This window comes from Neofelis nebulosa, chromosome 10, assembly GCF_028018385.1.
Source record: "Neofelis nebulosa isolate mNeoNeb1 chromosome 10, mNeoNeb1.pri, whole genome shotgun sequence".
Classification (NCBI taxonomy): Eukaryota; Metazoa; Chordata; class Mammalia; order Carnivora; family Felidae; genus Neofelis; species Neofelis nebulosa.
This window is the reverse complement of record NC_080791.1, coordinates 50,787,610-50,808,566: the sequence shown is the minus strand read 5'-3', so window position 1 is coordinate 50,808,566 and position 20,957 is coordinate 50,787,610. Positions and strand designations below refer to the sequence as shown.

The 20,957-nt window shown below is 38.2% G+C and overlaps 1 protein-coding gene across 13 annotated transcripts in view; it reads right to left on the bottom strand.

Annotated features, from left to right (window-relative positions):
• The window catches only part of TENM4 (teneurin transmembrane protein 4), a 2,920,333-nt gene extending 2,907,452 nt beyond the window's left edge, over positions 1–12,881 (bottom strand). For 8 of the 13 annotated variants that reach the window (XM_058690336.1, XM_058690342.1, XM_058690341.1 and 5 more), the window contains exon 1: positions 12,608–12,880. The gene's annotated coding sequence lies outside the window, so the exon portion shown is untranslated. Of the gene's footprint in view, positions 1–12,607 lie in introns of all 13 variants that reach the window. The other 5 variants (XM_058690338.1, XM_058690340.1, XM_058690345.1 and 2 more) reach the window with 3 other exon arrangements.
• Positions 12,882–20,957: the final 8,076 nt, after the last annotated feature.

Here is a 20,957-nt window from a genome sequence, read left to right as displayed (position 1 = left end):
TCTCAAATGCTCAGCTTGTACTCACGTGCAATAGGCTGTATGTTGGAATCATACAGAACCTTCTGTGCTGTTTCTCTTTCCCTTCCCTAAATGAAGACTCCGAAGGATTAGAGGAAAGAAGTAGTCTGAGGCCACCAAAATCAGGATATTGGTGGCCCTTTAACATTCCCTAAAAATAGACACTTAATATGAATCCAATTTATAAAACCTTTCCCACAGCTTATGAAAAAATTTTAAGCTGGTAGTTTTACTATGTTATTTTGAGTTGTGTTGTCTGAGACAAAAATACTAACAGACAGATTTAGAGAAAATGTTTGTTTTTACATAGTCATACATCCAGTCTCTAAGTTTATGGAATAGTTATTCAAAACCCTTTGATACTACCCTCATTCTGTGTCTTCCCTCCCCATGGCAAACTGAAAATATAACTGAAAACAAATCAAATATTCATCAACCTAAAAAACACCTCCTCACTTGTCCCGAGGAAACAGCCACCAGGAGAAATACAGTAATATTATATTTTTTTAGAAGCAACCCAATATACAGCACTGACTATAAAATTCACTTGTTGTATGTTATCTTTATTTTTCTAGAATCCTATAATTCATAACTAGTGTTTCTAGTTGTTTTTCTTAATTAATCTAAATACCAACTGCCTCTTCCTCAGATGATTTTATTTAAAACAAAAACTCACAAAATTAATTTTACCTATTGGCAATATACTGTGATTTTTATTCTTTTGTGGGTAATTATGACTTCTACTTTTAATGGTTTTTTTTGACCAATTCTGATTATATCTCAAAATGGCTTCTTAAATGCACTCCCAAATGCAAAATGTCACATGTAAAGAAGAAGCAAGTTTTGAATTTACTTCTCTAGCAATGATACAATGTTCCTGATAGAGTAGGCAGTTAGCCAGATAGGAGCAGGGAACAGGAGTTTTCCGACCATTAAGAAGGGCAGAAACGGGGAGCCTGGGTGGCTTAGTTGGTTAAGCATCTGACTTCAGCTCAGGTCATGATCGAATGGCGGTTTGCGAGCTCAAGTCCTGCGTCCAGCTCTGTGCTGATAGCTCAGAGCCTGGAGCCTGCTTCTCTCTCTGACCCTCCCCAACCCTCACTCTGTCTCTCGCACTCAAAATAAATAAATAAATAAATAAATAAATAAATAAATAAATAAATAAATAAACATTAAAAATTTTAAAAAAGACAAGATGAAGGAGAAGAAGGGCAGAAACAAGTTTCAAACAGCAGGAAAACACCAGGAACACACATGAGCTCTTCTCTATAACAACTGTCCTACAGTAACCTATACCTTCATTAAATATATTTACATTGTGATTTTGACACTCTTTGTGGGGGATGGCTGCCATGACACTTCTGATAAGGACCATATGGGGCCCAACCCCTCCCTCCCGACCTGTAGGGGGAGACCCTTAGATGATTGGGGGCAACCCGAGTCAGAGACCACCCGAGCTATGACCCATAACTCTTACAGCATAAAAAATGAAGACAACCTGACCCTCAGCGCACTTGCTGCCTTTGGGCCTGCCTGTTCCCCCATCTTGAGAGAGTACTTTCACTTAAACTGCTATTAAATTCTTACTTACTTCAGAGTTTGTCTCTGAAGTCTTTGTTTGCTGAACTCAAAAGCTGGTTTGGGGGTTGGGGACAGGACATACTACTGACATCGCCAAATGTTAATAAAATAATATATTCATCAAAAACAGTATTCATATCAAGACTTTCTAAAGCTATTTATCCTGTGGTCTTAACTAAATATCAGGACAAATGCTTGAAAGACTTAGGATAGATGGGATAAGTCCAATTTTTTAGTACTCATACAGATCACAGAATTAAAAAAAAATCATTTAAACAAGAAAAAAATTACCCATATAATTTTTTTTCATCGGTGCTAAAATCTAGACAGAGCTGAGATCCTTTAAAATGCTGAAATAATAATAAATAATAAAATAAACTAAGTATGTTTGCAATAAAAACAAGAATATTGTGAAGAGACAGGCTAACTGCCTTGAGCCAATGGTATAGTATTTAATAAAAACTGAGAGAAGCGAAATTAACCAACAAATTTTTACTTCCAAGAACAAAAGTCTTCATTTGTACTGTAAATGGTAATATAAATGTAGGCCATCAAAGATTAAAACCAAAAAGAGGTAGGATTGTAGCTACAGAATACATACCTGAGCAAAGGTGTCCATCAGATGTAAGAGTAAAACTGCTCTTGGTAATTATTCAAACATTCCAGAGAATGGAAGAATTTCCTAAAGACTAGTGATGAAGAAAAATGAACTTGTAAGTTTATCACCTACCACACAAGACTTTATAATGGATTATTATCCATAGCTTGTAAAAATTTTAAATACTATATAGTGATTATCAGAAGCCTATATAAGTTTATGAGAATTCTTGTCAACAAAACTTTTTTTTAATTGAATCTTTTTGCTAAGGAGTTATTGTAAGACACAGTAATTTCAGTAAAGATTTGATGAAGTCTCAACTGAGATAGATCCTTACCAATAGAAGGAAAGCATGTAGAATAGAGGGTACACAGTTAGATCCAGCGTTGTACCTCAAGCACAGAAGACAATTACTGTGAATGACTGCTTTAATGCCAAAACAAAGGGGGTTTCCTGGCAAGTTGGTGAACTCTACCCTGTTCAACCTCATAGATGTATATGCAGAAGATGTAGAAGACACATTTATTAAATTCATTGATGACACAGGGCAGGCTGACTAAATGAGTTAGATCAGATTCAACACTTAAAAAGGCTTCAGTATGAAGGATCTAATAATGTCAAATTTAGTTGATTTAAAAAATCCAATTGCCACTATGTCCAAGGCACAGTGGAACACACAAATAACACAATCCAAATAACAGAAACCTATTAACAGTCCTGACTTGAGGAAATTTTGTGTTAACAGCTTTCTTAGCAGGCTCAAGCATAGCTACCAAATGGTAAACTGGATATTCTCTTTGATTCAAAGGATCTGATGTAGGGTACCCATGAAAGGACCGAGTCTCTAGCTCAGGACTTAAGAAATAAAGTTACTCAGCTAAGGAGACCCAGAAATGCCATACCTTATATATGGCACAGAAGTTTGCCATCTTCTGTGACTGTGTTTAAGAATTATTACCTAAAAATGCTAATTCTTGTGTACCATGCCAGAAATGCTGAATAAGAATAATCTCCATGGGAGGTTACAGGAAAGTTATTATTTAAAGAAAAAAAAAAAAACACGTCAGGCAATGTCTATCATTGTAAAGATTTTGGTAACACTGATCTATGTGAATAGCCCTGAACCTCAAGAAATCTATACAGGAGAGGAGACACAACACACCAAATGTTCACAAAAGTTTCATATTCAGTAAATGGCAATATGCATGAGAAAGTTACTCTAATTCTTATTAGCCTCTAAGTTATAAGGGAGAAAATACACAAAGGATTTTGAATGTTGAAAAGTAATTTTTCTCAGAGATATTAACAAAGGCAATGTTTCAATCATTATTTAAATCTGTTCTTTTCTTTCACCACCATACCTTTTTAAGAGGTAAATGAGAGTGGCTGATCTGTCTCTCTAGGTAGAAGAGTGTGTCATTTTTGTGTTCTCAGTAGGTTTTCTTTTTTACCCAAAGCTGTAGTTGAAGGATGTACCCAATTGAACAGAAACCAAAACAATAGTCCAGATGAGCTGAGACACATCAGTCACATTTACTACAAATGTAAACTCTGTGGCCTAAGATGACCTGGGTAATGATGCCACATGGTCAGTGAAATCAGAAAGAAAGACAATGTGGAATTCTCATTCCTGTGGGCAAGGTGACACTCCCCTAGAATCTTAAGATAGAGACACATACAAAATTGGTAGGTATCTAAGGTGGTATGGCATTTCCCGGTTCTCCTTAGCTGAGCAATTTTATTTCTTAAGTCCAGAGCTAGAGGCTTGGTCCTTCCATAGGTACCCTATATCAGATCTTTTGAATCAAAGAGAATATCCAGTTTACCATGTAGTAGGTATGCTTGAGCCTGCTAAAAAAGCTGTTAACACAAAATTTCCACAAGTCAGGACTGTTACTAGGTTTTTTTTATTTGGATTGTGATAACCATTTTATATCCAATCAGTATAAAGCAAAATTCCTACAATATGAAGGAGCATTGGGCATATTATTGTCCTTTTTGTATTGGAAATTTTTTTTTGATCGTTGTTACACTTAAGGACAATAGTAAGGGATTCCAAAAAACAGCGAGAATAGTGGAGGGTAAAACAAAACAAGAAACAGCTGACTCGTTATGAAGAATAATAGATTAGAAACTTTCAGCCTATAATTGAAGAAAATTATGAATATATGATATAGTCATCATTGCTGGGTATTTGAAAAGTACTATGAATAAGTGGTCTAACAATCTCTGTTCCCATGGTATACCACAATTGAGTTGTTCTAAATGACACATTTTTTTAGAATGATTAAGCACTATCCTATTTAGTATTCAGTAAGACTATTTATAACCACTTAAAAGTGCTTTATTTTGGGGGTGCTGGGGTGGCTCAGTCAGGTGAGCATCCAACTTCGGCTTGGGTCAGGTCTGTAGGTTCAAACCCTGCATCAGGCTCTGTGCTGACAGCTCAGAGCCTGGAGCCTGCTTCGGATTCTGTGTCTCCCTCACTCTCTGCCCCTCCCCCACTGGTGCTATCTGTCTCTCTCTCTCACTCTCTCTCTCAAAACTAAATAAACATCAAAAAAATGTTTTAAAAAGTGCTTTATTTTGGACTACTGAGTACACAGAAGAGTGAGGCTGTTTTCTAAATTATTGCTTCTAATTAAATAATAATGATAGTAATAGCAAATGTTATTATAAAAGCAAATATGTAAATTATTCATAAATAAATATTACCTTGGAAAACAAGCCTAGAGAATAAGAGAGTTTATATTGCCTCACTTGCTCGTTCACAGCTTCAACTGACACATAATAGGCAGATAATAAGTTTCCTTTAAAGACTGGAATAAACTGCGGACTAAGTGGCTCTGAGAAGTGTTCAAGCTGCCTGACCCTGAAGGCATATACTTGAAGGCAGCCTCACTGAGATGTCCTCAGTTTCTAAAGCAAATGAGGAAGGTCCAAAAATATCCTGCTCCTTAGACAGGTCGACTTTTTTTAACCTGGTGTGATTTATGCAGAGAATCTGTAAAATATTCCAGTTCATCAAAAGTCTAATTTACATACATTTAAAGGACATTGTGGAAAATAATTAACCAAATGTATCACAATTCAGACACTGAATGTTGACTAGGGATTTTGAGACACTTAAATGGAATACTGGGAGGTTAAATCAGCACACTGGATTGCTAGGGGAAAAAAGAAAGAAGGAAGGACGAAGGGAGGGAAAGAGAGACTGAGAGAAATGGGAAGTTGCTTTCTTTGCAATGTTTCATACCCTAAAGTCACGCAAAATAAAGGGCTCTATTCCTTTTTCCCCCTATATTTTATGAGTGAATAATTGTGTTGCTTACCAGCCATCATCTTGAAATAATATATTAGAATGATTATAATACTGTGTGCATCCTGTAGCACACCTCGAGTTCTAGCTTAGAGATTTACAAGGAGAGAAACATGTGGCTTGTGAAAACCAAACTAAATTCCCATCAAAATTGTACTCCCCATCACTGATGCACATGGGAAAAATCTCAAATGAAATTTTATGGACAGATTATAAACTTTTTATTAATTTTCATGAACACCTAAGATTTAGCAGGAATTTCCTAAAGGTTTGAATATTCCAGATTACTAACCCATTATATTAAAAGTATTTAAATAATCTTTTTATAGTTCTTCACAATAACCTGGAAGCTGGCCCTTGATCAACAGAATGATTTTATTATACATAATTCTACTTCGTGGACAATAGATTGAATAAGATTTATGAGCTTCTTTTTACCATTTAGGTTTCAAACAAGTGGAGCATTATATAATAACTTGAGATTGAATCAGGAATTATTAATTTCTGTTTGTAGTCATACTTCAAGCTATCAATAACTTATTTGGAAGAAAAACTTTCAAAGCCATGTCTTTCTACTATTCTTTTAAATGTATACAGAGAGTTATTAGTTTATACTGGCTGTGTGCTCACATAAATGACTTCAGTTGAAGAACAGCATGGATAAGGCGGGGCTACCTGGAAGGAAACTGACTTCAAGACCAAGAATGCAAATCTACACACTTGATCCTGGCTAGAACCTTCTCTAAATAGTGCCATTATAAAAGAGTGAATAGAGGAGTTCGGGAAGATGGCGGCGTAGGAGGACGCTGGGCTCACCGCGCGTCCTGCTGATCACTTAGATTCCACCTACACCTGCCTAAAGAACCCAGAAAACCGCCAGAGGATTAGCAGAATGGAGACTCCGGAGCCAAGCGCAGACGAGAGGCCCACGGAAGAGGGTAGGAAGGGCGGCGAGGCGGTGCGCGCTCCACGGACTGGCGGGAGGGAGCCGGGGCGGAGGGGCGGCTCGCCGGCCAAGCTGAGCCCCCGAGTCTGGCTGGCAAAAGCGGAGGGGCCGGACGGACTGTGTTCCAACAGCAAGCGCGACTTAGCGTCTGGGAGGTCATAAGTTAACAGCTCTGCTCAGAAAGCGGGAAGGCTGGAGGACAAAGGGAGGGAGAGCTGCTGAGCCCCCGGACGGCAGAGCTCAGCTTGGCGGGGAACAAAGGCGCTCGCCAGCGCCATCTCCCTCGCCCATCCCCCAGCCAAAATCCCAAAGAGAACCAGTTCCTGCCAGGGAACTTGCTCGCTCCGCGCAAACACCCAACTCTGTGCTTCTGCGGAGCCAAACCTCCGGCAGCGGATCTGACTCCCTCCCGCTGCCACAGGGCCCCTCCTGAAGTGGATCACCTAAGGAGAAGCGAGCTAAGCCTGCCCCTCCCGCCCCCGTGCACCTTGCCTACCCACCCCAGCTAATACGCCAGATCCCCAGCACCACAAGCCTGGCAGTGTGCAAGTAGACCAGACGGGCCACACCACCCCACAGTGAATCCCGCCCCTAGGAGAGGGGAAGAGAAGGCATACACCAGTCTGACTGTGGCCCCAGCGGTGGGCTGGGGGCAGACATCAGGTCGGACTGCGGCCCTGCCCACCAACTCCAGTTATACACCACAGCACGGGGGAAGTGCCCTGCAGGTCCTCACCGCTCCAGGGACTATCCAAAATGACCAAACGGAAGAATTCCCCTCAGAAGAATCTCCAGGAAATAACAACAGCTAATGAACTGATCAAAAAGGATTTAAATAATAGAACAGAAAGTGAATTTAGAATAATAGTCATAAAATTAATCGCTGGGCTTGAAAACAGTATACAGGACAGCAGAGAATCTCTTGCTACAGAGATCAAGGGACTAAGGAACAGTCACGAGGAGCTGAAAAACGCTTTAAACGAAATGCAAAACAAAATGGAAACCACGACGGCTCGGATTGAAGAGGCAGAGGAGAGAATAGGTGAACTAGAAGATAAAGTTATGGAGAAGGAGGAAGCTGAAAGAAAGAGAGATAAAAAAATCCAGGAGTATGAGGGGAAAATTAGAGAACTAAGTGATACACTAAAAAGAAATAATATACGCATAATTGGTATCCCAGAGGAGGAAGAGAGAGGGAAAGGTGCTGAAGGGGTACTTGAAGAAATTATAGCTGAGAACTTCCCTGAACTGGGGAAGGAAAAAGGCATTGAAATCCAAGAGGCACAGAGAACTCCCTTCAGACGTAACTTGAATCGATCTTCTGCACGACATATCATAGTGAAACTGGCAAAATACAAGGATAAAGAGAAAATTCTGAAAGCAGCAAGGGATAAACGTGCCCTCACATATAAAGGGAGACCTATAAGACTCGTGACTGATCTCTCCTTTGAAACTTGGCAGGCCAGAAAGGCTTGGCACGATATCTTCAGTGTGCTAAACAGAAAAAATATGCAGCCGAGAATCCTTTATCCAGCAAGTCTGTCATTTAGAATAGAAGGAGAGATAAAGGTCTTCCCAAACAAACAAAAACTGAAGGAATTTGTCACCACGAAACCAGCCCTACAAGAGATCCTAAGGGGGATCCTGTGAGACAAAGTACCAGAGACATCACTACAAGCATAAAACATACAGACATCACAATGACTCTAAACCCATATCTTTCTATAATAACACTGAATGTAAATGGATTAAATGCGCCAACCAAAAGACATAGGGTATCAGAATGGATAAAAAAAAAACAAGACCCTAAAAGAGTGAATAAAAGAATTAACCGAATTACCTACCATTCACCTTCACAAATTTGTTTTTCTTTTTGATCAGAGTAAAATGTCATTAATACAAGGCCTAGTTTAACTGGATCTCCCCTACCTGCCCCCAATTCTTCTAAATTGGAAGTAACCATCTGGAGTAACCATGTCCTTCATTTGCACAGTACTTTCGCACTTGCTTATATAGAGAACCCCATTCCCAAAGGCCTTTGAGCTTCCAAAGAGTTGTTTCCAGGCAATAGCTATGCCTCCTATTCCAATGCCAATACTGATCTGAAGTACTGAAAGAGAGAGCTATATTGAAAAGAAATAAGGAAATAAGACATGGGCTGTTGTAGTTTTGTAACAGATTACACAGAGTCTTAAAAAGGCATAGGAAATGATACCTACTAACTCTACTTTGATATAGAACAAAGGAATACCTTTACCTGTACATTTATATTTATTTCTCTTATTCTCTTCATATGTTTACATTCATAGATATATAAATATTTCCTCAAATACAAACATAACTAAGCATACTGAACTATATTTTACATAAGCTATTCAAAATACAGTATAAATATCCTGGGGAAACATGTAATTTTATTGCTTTTTAATGAATTTTTTACATATATTTACACATTAGTATTTATAACATACCTATAAAATATTTATTATTAAGTTCATGAAAAATAACAAACATATTTTTAAAATACACACAAGGAAAAATTTGAGGGAAAAGACGTCATATCAGGGTAGAAAAATAAGGAATAAAGTTATGAAATTTGTACTTGTAACTAAAAGGTTGATTTGAAAAGCGGAGATATCATTGAAGGGAGCTTCACAAAACCAACAACCCTTTGCAATATAACAAAATTAGCAATGCTCCGTCACCTTGGAAGACTCAGCGAAAAATATCAAAATTACTCTTCATCACCACTAGGTGGCTCACTCTCTATATCTATGCCTCAGCAGACACACCAGTGTGGCCCCAGAGGTTGTAGGCACTAAGATTCTCCCTAGAGAGTACAGGTAGTAGAAAAATGATCACTTCGAAGCAAACCTAATGTCTTGAACAAAGGAACACCTGAGCAATCCCCCGTAAGTTATTATCAGAATTGTCTTTACAGACACAGGATAATTAGAAGAGTTGGTCTTAGACCAGAGACATTTAGAAAGCCAGATGGAAACCTGTCTAATAATCATTCTGCAACCATGCCCAGTCTCATATACTTTCAAATGCATTCATAATGTGGAAAAGATACCCGGAGATGGGGGTAAAGGGCGAGAGAAAGAAAAGAAAGCAACACCTTAAAAATTCAAACAACAACAAGTCACATTATCTACTTTTGACTGAATTTGGATTTAGAATGGGAGAAAAGTTAAGGATTAGGGAAATAAAAATAAGCCAGCAAAGATGGGAAATTTAACGTGTAGAGAAAGTTCACTTTTCTAGATTTGCAAGATTGCTCTTAGCAATCAGTTCCTCCACCAAACTGCATTTTAGCAGAGGGAATGTAATAGGGCAGTAGCCACAGAAACTTGTAATACCATCCAGTGTATTGCTATAAAAAGCTTTACCATCTGGATCCTAATTCTCTTCAATATTGAAACTGTAGAGCATTTTCTTCTCTTCATTCTAATTTACAGCTATCACTCAGTGCAGCCCTGAAGGGTGCATACAATATGCCATTGTTAGAGCTAGTGTATAATCCAAGGCAATTTGGGGAAAATCAGCTTGTAAGTGTAACTGCATGGTTTTCTCGGTATTCAGCACCTTTTGTATTTCGTGAAAGCTTATAAATTCTGCTTATATGTTTTTTTCTTCTCTTCCTTTTGCCTTGGTCAGAATAGGTCTGTAAAAGTTGTCATGCATGTATAGAACTGCTTGTGGACTGCACCATCAACCTCATCCCACTGACGGCTGAGAAGTTAAATGTGTATGATCTAACAGTACTGAATATTAACCTGCTTCTTTGATGGAATCCATAGTATCCCTTTTTTGCTTTTATTTAAAAACAAATCCCCCAAAACATCAATTCACCAAGCTACCAAGGAAAGGAATACAGAGGAGGAATAGAACTATTTCAAAATTAAGAAGGCTGGTGACTAGAAGCCACCATGGTGACAGAGGAGTCATCACCTCTGGCTGCAAAGAAAATGAAATTGATTCCCTCTCAGCAAAGACAGCTCAGACCGGAGATCCATAATGTGCAAGCAACTGGCTAACTTTTCATCTGCCCCACAAATCTAGATTAGAGAGGAGATGGAGTAAGGGGAAACAAGAATAAGAAGCTAGCTCAACATATGAATTAGATTACCTCTCACCTCTACAAAATGCCTGGTTAAGATCACATCTTTGGATGTTTTATGTTGCTTGCCGCATTAGTCACTACTGACAAAAGAAAAATAAAAACAGAGAGTGTGTTCTCTCCCTCTCCAAGATTCCATTCAAAGTACACACCACCCACCCAACATGAAAAAAAGAAAAAAGTTATGTGTCCTCGATCTCCCCAGCTATTTCTGATCTCCTAATCTTACTAAGAGCAATATCAATTCCTTGGACTAAGTCATCAGCTGCCACAGCACCATGGAGAGAGTAATACGAGTAGGCTTATCCCAAGTTTGAATATGAAGCAAAGTGTGGAGTAACAAAAAGTAAAGTTGTGCTTTTTTGGTATTGTAACAGTACAGCAAACTGTAGAATCTTTTTGCCAAATTACTTTAATAGCAGCCTATGCAGAAATCTTAGATATTTGTAGGAGCCAAAAGCAATGACAGAAAACATTACATTAAATATTTGTCATGGGCTAAAAGTCTTTGTTGAGCACTGCAGAGGGGTCTGTTGGCATTAAACATTAATGACATGTGAAGAAAGCAACTCTTTTTTCTTTCTTCTACCTTCCAAAGGGGCAGCAAATAGCCTCACACACATGGTTTTTTTGCTCAAGGGGTCCCTGGAGTTATCAGTGGAGAAGATACCTTGCTGGCCAACCTTGAAAATTCTTGATCCCAGGTGATGCCTTGACTTTCAAGCATAAAGCTAGATCTGCCTAAAGTTACGTGCCATGTTCCCACATCAGAACTGAGGTCATGCATGTCAAGACAGACATACCGTCAAGATACACTGTGGCTTAGAGGCACTTTCCAGAAGGATAATGGAAAGACATATTAAGTTTTACAAGTGCAGCACAATACAAAGTGCTATCTGCAAAAAGTCACAAATACCTACACTGTCTGATTAATTTGCGAATTACCACAAACTTTTATAAGACCTCACTTTTGAAGTCAGTGGTAATTCAGTCATTAACCTGACTTACATATGGGATGCATGCGTTCTAAGTTCTAATATTTCTTTATTATTTCATTTCAATCCAACTGGCTAAATTATGGCTATTATTCTCTCATAAAACTCCCTGTGAGATAACATGCATGAAATGATTTAAATGAATATTAAGAGATGGAAATGTTTAACAAGTTGTTGAAACGTTTCTCCAATAATTTTCCTTTACTGAGAATTGTGGACAGGAAAAGGGGAATAGTTAAGAAATGTTTGGGGTGACAACAAGTGCAGATTAACGTCACTAAGGCAAGCAGACTCAAATCAACAAACCATAGTTTGTCTGGAGTTTCACAAAGATAAATCTGTTAGTAAGAACCCCCTAAATGCAATCCTGGAATCCAGCGCCTATTAGCAGAAGAGATCCCCTCCAGTCAATTCCTTACCGTGTTAATTAATCAGTTTACCCACCTTACCAAAACAGACTTCTCTCAACCCAAAACTTCTCTTCAAACCCACATTCTCCAGATATACATAAGAGCCCAAACAGATGAAAAGACATTTGCTTCCCGGCTTTCTCTGACAAATACAGCGATTTGCATGAATATTAAACTTCTGTGATTCAGCAACTTTCCTCTTGTCTGCATATCACTGAATGTTAAATGCTGAGGAAGAGTTTGGATCACTTGGCTTTTATTTTAGGAGTCGGAGGTAGGTTTTCCTCAGCCAAAGGAGAGCATATTTAAAGGTCTCCAAATCACACATGCAGAGTTACATAACAATTGTCACTAACTCCAAAGGTTGGAACCACACAGGCGCTAAATGTGGAGTTGCCTATGAATCACAAACTGGAGCTGAGTTTCCTATTTGCAGAATATTTATAAGGGCGAGGAGAGAGAAGGAGAGTTACCATCTGCGTCGAAACTTTAATCAGAACGAAATCACTGCCGAACTACCAAACCCTCCTCGGCCTGCTTGCCGGGGTGAAAAAGTCTCTGGCCGTTAAAGTGAATGCGGCGAGAGCGAAGGTTCCCAAGAAACTGCTGGCGCCTACCTGCAAGTGGCCGGTGAGGCAGCTGGCACGGCGGGAGAGAGGAGCAGGAAGCGGTGTCGGCGTCCTCTAGGAGCACCCTCCTCCCCAGGCTGACCGGCTTTGGGAAAAGGGAGCCCTCTTGCTGGGGCCGGGGAAGAGGCAGCTGCCGGCCGGGTGCCTCGAAACCCGGCTCGGGGCTCCGCTGGCGAATTAGGCAGCGCCGCCGGGAGCTCAGCCCGGGGAGCTGGGGCTGCGCTGGCTAACGCCGCCTCACTTGAGGGATAAGCGCTGGGGTGCGCGCGTATGCGTGAGCGTGTGCGTGTGTGTGCACTAAGTGCCGGCCCCAGGCTGAGCCGATGTGTTCTGCATACTCAAAATGCTCCTGCCGGGAGGAGGTTCCTCCGCACAGACCCCAGCGTCCCCGCTTGAGGAATCAGTCCGCTGACCTTGCTGCTGGGGATTCTGGCCGTACAGCTCACTCATCAATAGATTTAACAATCAATCAAATAGAGGAGATGTGATCAGCCTTGGATAGAGACAACTGCCTCCCGCATAAGCACAAGATTAAAAAAAAAAAAAAAACATGTCTCTACTCAACATTTTATAGCTAGAATTGATTTTTTTTTCCCCTTTAAACCCCTGTGTCTTGAGCACAAAGTCTAATTGATGAATCCCGAAGTTAAAACTTTTCAGGTTGTTTTCCTAGGCAAGATAGGCTCTTACCTAGAAGGCAATTCAAAACATTAATTCCACAGAGAACTGCAGATGCAGACTTATTTATAACAATCGAATTATGATGGTTTAAACTAATGACTACTTTAAAATCAGGGATTCTGTGTTACAGCAGAAATGTTTGGGGCTAGAGGCAAAATCTGAGTTCAAATGCAATCTCAATTTCCTTTAAACATTAATCCAATGGCAAGATTGAGGAAGACCCACGGCTATGAGTGAGTCATTTAAAATGCACAAGAATATGTTCTGTAAAGTATAAAGAGTTAACCACAAGCTATAGATTTTTTTTTAATTGACACAAAGAATATGTAAGTCTCTTTGAGGCACAAATGAGTCTTTTCAGGGTCTATACCCTAACTGATACAGTGTTTCATTGCTGTGTGCCATTCCTTACGATTTTACATTCTAGAACCGATCCATCAGAAAAGCCAGAAGAGAACTTACCATTAACCTTATATTGTTTATCATATTCTGTCTCTGCAAAAAGGCTAAAACATTAAGATTGAAATTATCTTCCCTCAAACTAAGCGCTGCCACTAACAATGTGAGATCAAACTCAAATCAAGAAATGCAACACAGTGGAAAAGAACAGAAGAATCAAGATACTTGGTGTCAGTCTGAGATCTGTCATGGAGTCCTTGGATCCCTGGGCATGTTTACAATAATGATCATGTAAAGACCACCAGCACCAGCAGCAGCAAGCAGGAGAATCACATAATGGAAACTAATAGTTAACTGCTTGTTACTAATAGTTACAACTTGCCAGGCACTTTCTAGGCATCTTGCATTTATCATTATTTTTAATCCTCACAGCAAATCATGAAGTAGATCATAGTATTATCCCCATCTTGCAGATCAGGACCACAAGACAAAGGACAGGAAAGTTAATGGCTAACAATCTTTTCAGGGCTCATTTGTATTAAGTTAGGCAACTATGTTAAGCATTTAATATTTAAAACCTCTTTATTTGATAATAACTTTAAATATACAGAATAGTTATAAAAATAAGAATAATACAAAACACTTGCATGCCCTTTACTTAGATTTATTTATTACTAACATTTGGTTAACCTGCTTTATCATTTGATCTAGCAACAGAAAGATTTGAGCCATTTGAGGATAATGTATTTATATGATGTCCCCTTGCTAGTTTTTTCAAAGTACATTTTACAAGAGTAAAACATATAATCAAGTGCTTTTATCAACTTCAGTAAATTTAACACTAACAAAAGCTTAATCAAACCTATTGTCCATTTTCCAATTTGTCACTTGAACCATTAATGTCCTTTGTAGCATTTTTTCCTCTAGGAGAATAGCCAATCTAGAGTCAGCTATTGCATTTATCTCTCATATCTTTTTGGCCTCCTTTAACCTGGAAATCCCATAGCTGTTCTTTTGTTTTCGTGACATTTTTTGAGGAGTGCATTTCCTTCTTTTTTTTTTTTTTCCTTAATAGATCATTTCCAATTTTACATTTGTCTTATGTTTCCTAATGATTAGATTCAGGTTATACATTCTCAGTTGTAATATTGCATAATTGATGTGCTCTTCTCAGAGTATCATATCTGAAGGCATAGAGGTCTGTCTGCCCCTCACTGGTTCTGTAAATTTTAATCAGCCAATCATGTTTTTTTCCTAGTTATACACTCTCTCATTATTGTTTTCCCCCTCGTAATCATTAAGCCATTTGTGGAAAAACCCTTTAAGGTCATGCCCATATGTTTCATCCATATTTCCCCCTTGTATTAACACCCATTGATGATATAATGGTTACAAAACAATAATTTTCTGACTCCAATACTCTCCATATCCATAACATACTAAGTATTCTACTATTAGCAAGAGATCTCCTTCTCTGCTATCTGTCTCTCTGTCTCTCTCTCTGTCTCTCTGTTTTTCTCTACTTTATCGCAAGGATTCATGGAGTCCTATTTTTTCCAATTATCTGTAATTCATTACTGTACTTATTTCTTTTAATGCTCCCAAATTGCTCAGTGGAAGCCCTTTCTACCTGGTTCCAATGTCATTATTACATGCCACATCATTTTTTAGAACTTATTAATTTAAAATTTTTAGCTTTCCAGAAAGATAAGATGTTCCAACATCATCATCAGCAAACCTTACTCTAGCCTTGGAATCAGCAATTCTTTTGTTGAGTTTTTATTTTTTCTATTCTTTTTTTGTTTTTATGTTTGTGTCTTTTAAAGGAAGGAATGGTGTTAGAAATAACAATCTGTACACTAAGCATGTTCATTTCTAGGTGAGATACAGATGTTATTTGCTTCTTGGCTTTTACAGAGGCAAAGCTAGAAAGTATATGTACACATAAACATAGGCATGTGTATATGCATATATACATATGAGCACAAATACATGCATGAACACAAATGTGGCAATATTTCAAAAAAAACCAGGCATGAGTTTACATCAATACTACCAGTTCTAATCTGTCCCTAGAGCACTGTTTTGTATCCTCCCCTATTCTATATTTGTATATCCCTTTTGCCTTACTGATTACCCTGGTTCCCAATAACCAGCAGATGTCTAATTTGTTCATTTATTATCACCACAAAAAAACTTGCTGAACTTCTGCAAATGAAATATACATAATTTTCCCATATCCCATTAAGTACAATAAAAAAAAGACCCCCAGATTCTATATAAAACAAACATATGAAGATTCCGAAAAGTAAAGAGAAGAAGGAAGATTAGATAGAAACCTTGGGAACTAGCAGCATGGTAGTGAGATAACTAGGTTTCCCTCTGCCTCATATATAAAATATATATATATATTCTATTAGCATATAGTGTCCAGAAGCACACTGTACATTAATGAAACCATGATAAACAATAGAGGTAGCACTGTGAAGTAGTAGAGAAAGGACAATCTTTACAAATGACAGAAAACATTAGATACCTATAAGAAAAGAAAAAGAAATTGAATCCCTACCTCACATTGTAAACAATAATCAGGGGGATTCCTTTAATGACTAAACATAACAAGTAAAATAAAGCTTTTAGAAGATAATTGGGCAGCGGATTTTCAAGACCTTGGAAATGTGAAGGATTTACAAGACAGCAGAAAAGTAAAAGAAAAAAAGAAAGAAAAACAGATTAATGTACAAACTGTACTTCTCATAATTGTCACAGTCTGCTACTTTGCTAAATGCAAAAATATTTTTGTATTTATATATATTTAAATATAACTAAATTAAATTAAACTAAAGTAGCATCCTACCAGTGACTGTATTTTTTAATGGTACACACAGAGAGAAAATGGTAAAATAAATAACATTAAAACTTCCTCAAACACCCAAAACACCCCAGAAGTAAAAAGACAAGCCACATAACAGAAGATGTCTGAAACATGTTAATTACCAAGAGAATTATATATTAAGAAAGCATAAGTATTTGTAAAAAATCAACTCGAAAAATGGGCTTTTTAGGAAGTTTCCTAATGTCCAATTACATGTAAAAATTACTCAACTTCACAATCATCAGAGAAATTAATATTAAAATCAAAACAAAGGTGCAAGGTAGCATATCAGCAAACATTAAAGTCTCACAATCCTAGGGACCTGGGTGGCTCAGTCAGTTAAATGTCCAACTCTTGATTTCAGCTCAGGTCATGATCTCACAGTTGAGACTGAGCCCCATGTCAGGCTCTGTGTTGACAGCATGGAGCCTGCTGGAGATTCTCTCTCTCCCTCTCCCTCTCTCTGCCCCTTCCCTCTCTCAAAATAAATAATAAACTTAAAAAAAAGTCTCACAATCCTGGGGTGCCTAGGTTGTTCAGTCAATTGAGTGTCCAGCTCCTGATTTCTGCTCAGGTCATAATCTCTCAGTTCATGAGTTAGAGCCCCACATCAGGCTCTGTGCTGACAGCAAAGCCTGCTTGGGACTCACTCTCTCTCTCTCTCTCTCTCTCTCTCTCTCTCTCTCTCTCTCTCTCAAAATAAATACATATTTAAAAAAAAAAGTCTCACAATCCGAAATGTCAGTGAAGCATACCAACGCAGTGCTGGGCTAACAAAGCTAGTCAACTCCCTCTAGGAAGTGTTTAGGCAGCAACTGCTAAAGCTAAACATATGACATGAGCAATATTTCCATTACTTTTCCCAAGAAACAACAGAAATGACCATGTGGGTCCCAAAAGGGGGGGAGGGTGGAGTATTCACAGCAGTAATTTATGTTGGCTGCATAGTAAAAATACCCAGTGCCTACCACCAGCTGGTTGAATAAATGGTGGTGCAGTCACGCTGCTGAAGAGTAATCCCTGCATCAGCACCCACCCAACACTTGTAAGCACAGCCTCCCCTATAAATTTAGTGACATCCTGGGGCTGGTGTAGTTCTTGTCCACAAAGCCATCCTTCTCTTGAATCCCAGGCATCACGGGTACCATGGAGGACTCCCTGAAGGGGTCTTTACAGAGGAGTTCTGTGAAGTCAGGGAATAACACAGGGCCTAGCAAGAAGTCTAAGGCATAGATGTCCTAGGGACAGATTGGGGCTGGGCATTCTCCTCAGGCCTGGCCCTGGCTGCTGGGAAGATTCCCAAAGAGCTGGATATGGAGGGGACTCTAGAGACAGGTCCCCTCTTGCCCCTCCCTGCTAAAACAGTTGCTCAGAGACAGTCTCCTGGGCATATGACTGATGCACCATGGACTCTCCAGCCTGCCTTACTGCCTCTGGAGTCATTGCTGTGGCTACTGCCTAGAGGATCTGGCCCAGTAGGTCTTGAACCACACCTGTACATTTTGCTCTCTTAAGACTCAAGTCTACAGATTCTTGCTGAAGAGGTACTTGCTCTTGAAGATTTCTCTGGCTCCCGCTGCTGTTTCTTGCCTGTGGACCTTGTTCTACTTCATACCTCTTAGGGGCAGGGGTTGGAAATAGGGAACCTGGAGGGCCCAAGAGATACTTGAGTTTTTACATCCTCAGTCCTGCTCTGTTTCCTGTTCATCCACAAATGAGTTTGACAAAAACACAAAAGCAATTCAATGGAGATAGGAGCCTTTTCAAAAAATGGTGTACGTTTGGACATACATAGAAATTTGGACGTACAGAATGTTAAAAAGAAACAAAAAAGGAGCTTCAACCTACATCTCAAAGCTTACGTAAAAATTAACTCAAGGGGTGCCTGCGTGGCTCAGTATGTTGAGCATCTGACTCTTGCTTTCAGCTCAGGTCATGATCCCAGTGTTGTGGGATAGAGCCCCACTTTGGGCTCTATACTGAGTGTGTAGCCTGCTTAAAGATTCTCTCTTGCTCTCTCTCTCTCTTTCTCCCTCTGCCCCTCTCCCCTCCCTCTCTCTGTCTCTCCAAAAAAAAAAAAAAAAAAAAAATCAAAATAGAACACAGACTTAAATATGGAATATAAAACTATAAAACTTTTAGGGAAAAAAAAGAAACCATGAGAAAATATTCATGATCCAGGGCTAGGCAAAGATTTCTTAGACTTGACATATAAAGCATGAATAATGAAAGGGAAACTGATAAATATGATTTCATCAACATTTAATTAAAACTTTTGTTATATGAAAGACACTGTTAAGAAGATTAAAAGGTGAACTATGCAATGGGAGAAAATATTTGCAAAGCAAAAATTTGGCAACGTTCTAGTATCTAGAATATACACATAAAAAATACTCTCAGAAGTCTATAATAAACATATAATACAATCCAAAAGGAGAAAAGGACACGAACAGGTATTTCTTCAAAGATGATATACAGATGGCAAAAAAAGCACATGAAATGATGTTCAACATCATTAGCCGTTAGAGACATGCAAATTAAAACCACAATGAAACATCACTAATCGCTTACCAGAAGAGATAAAGTAAAAAAATAGTAACAACACCAAATGCTGGTGAGAATTCACAGAAACTGGGTCAGTCACACATTACTAATGGGAATATAAAATTCTGCAACCAGCGAAAAATAGTTTGCCATTTTCTTAAAAAAAAAGAAATATGAAGTTGTGATATGACACAGTAACTGAACTCTTGGATATTTATCCCAGAGAAATAAAGACTTATGTACACAATAAATCCTGCACAACTGTTTGTAATAGTGCTTCATTTGTAACAGTCAAAGTTGGAAACAACTCATGTGCTTTAACAGGAGAATAGTTAACAAACTGTAGCCTATCTCACAGTATATTACTTAGCAATAAAAATGAATGAACTATTGATAGGTGCTACATTTTGAATACCCAGAGAACCATGATCCATTTGAAGCATATACTTGGGTATGGTAGGCAGAATGAATTTAACTTTATTATTTTTCCAAATGGCTATCCAGTTGTCCCAACAATTATTAAAATTATATTCTTTCCCTAGTGATTGAGATATCTCATTTGTCACCTTTCTAAATGTGGTTGTATCTTTTTCTGGACTTGCTGTATCTTTCCATTAGTCTATGTGTCAAATCAGGAACTAGTATTACACTGTTTTAATTACAAAGGTATTGTAACATGTCTTAACAACTTACACTTTCCTCTTTTACCCAAAAATTGTTTAGTAGAAGGATTTTCATCTCTAGGTAGTTCATTTTTCAAGATTTTTACAGCCATAATGCCTTATAATTCACTTATAGTGAATTTTATTTAAAATATAAAGTTTGAAAATTTGACATCACCAGTGGAAATCATCTCCACAATCATGACAACAGATACATCACTCACCCCTCCCTGCAAAGTTTCTTATGCCCCTCTGTATGCTGTGTATCCTGCTCTCCCTAACCCAGAGATCCTTCTGTCACCAGGCAAATATCAATCTGCTTTTTTTCCACTATAAATAAGTTTGGATTTTCCAGGATTTTATAATAATGAATTGTTACGTATGTACTCACTTTTCAGACTTCTTTCACTGACCTAAATGATTCTGAAAGTTAAGCACACTGCAGCATTTATCATTTATTTGTATTACTGAGTAGCATTCTCGTGTATAAATACAGTGTAAATTATTTTTCTATTTACTTGTTGATGGACATTTTGGGTTGTTTCAGTCCTCTCTCATCCATTCTATTTAACATCATCCTAGAGGGTAAAGGAAATAGGGAAAGTAATTAAAAGTATAAAGATGACAAAGGTTGTGTTAAAATAATCCTTAATCTCAAATATGATTGTTTATGTAGAAAAACCTAAGAAATTAGCACATTCCTAAAATTAAGAAGCAAATTTACCAAGTTTCAGAATAAATGTTCACATTTAAAAGATCAATTGAATTTCTATACACCAGAAACTACAGTTGGAAAATATTTTTTAAGTTTATTTTTTTTATTTTGAAAGAGAGAGAGAGAGGCAGAGAGAGACAGAGAGAGAGAGAACCCCAAACAGGTTCTGTGCTGTCAGCACAGAGCCTGATGCAGGGCTTGAACTCACAAACCATGAGATCATATCCTGAACCAAATTCAAGACTCAGACGCTTAACCAACTGAGCCATCCATGCACCCTGGAAAGCACTTTATAATCCCATTTAAAATACATAGTACAGTGAAATAAATTTAATATTAATTCAAGATGGATCAATCAGAAACAAAAATGGAAATGCTAGAATTCTAAAATTTAGGAGAACACATAGACAAAGTAATCCTAGGAGGACCAAAGAAATGCAATAACAAACAGAAAGCACATGG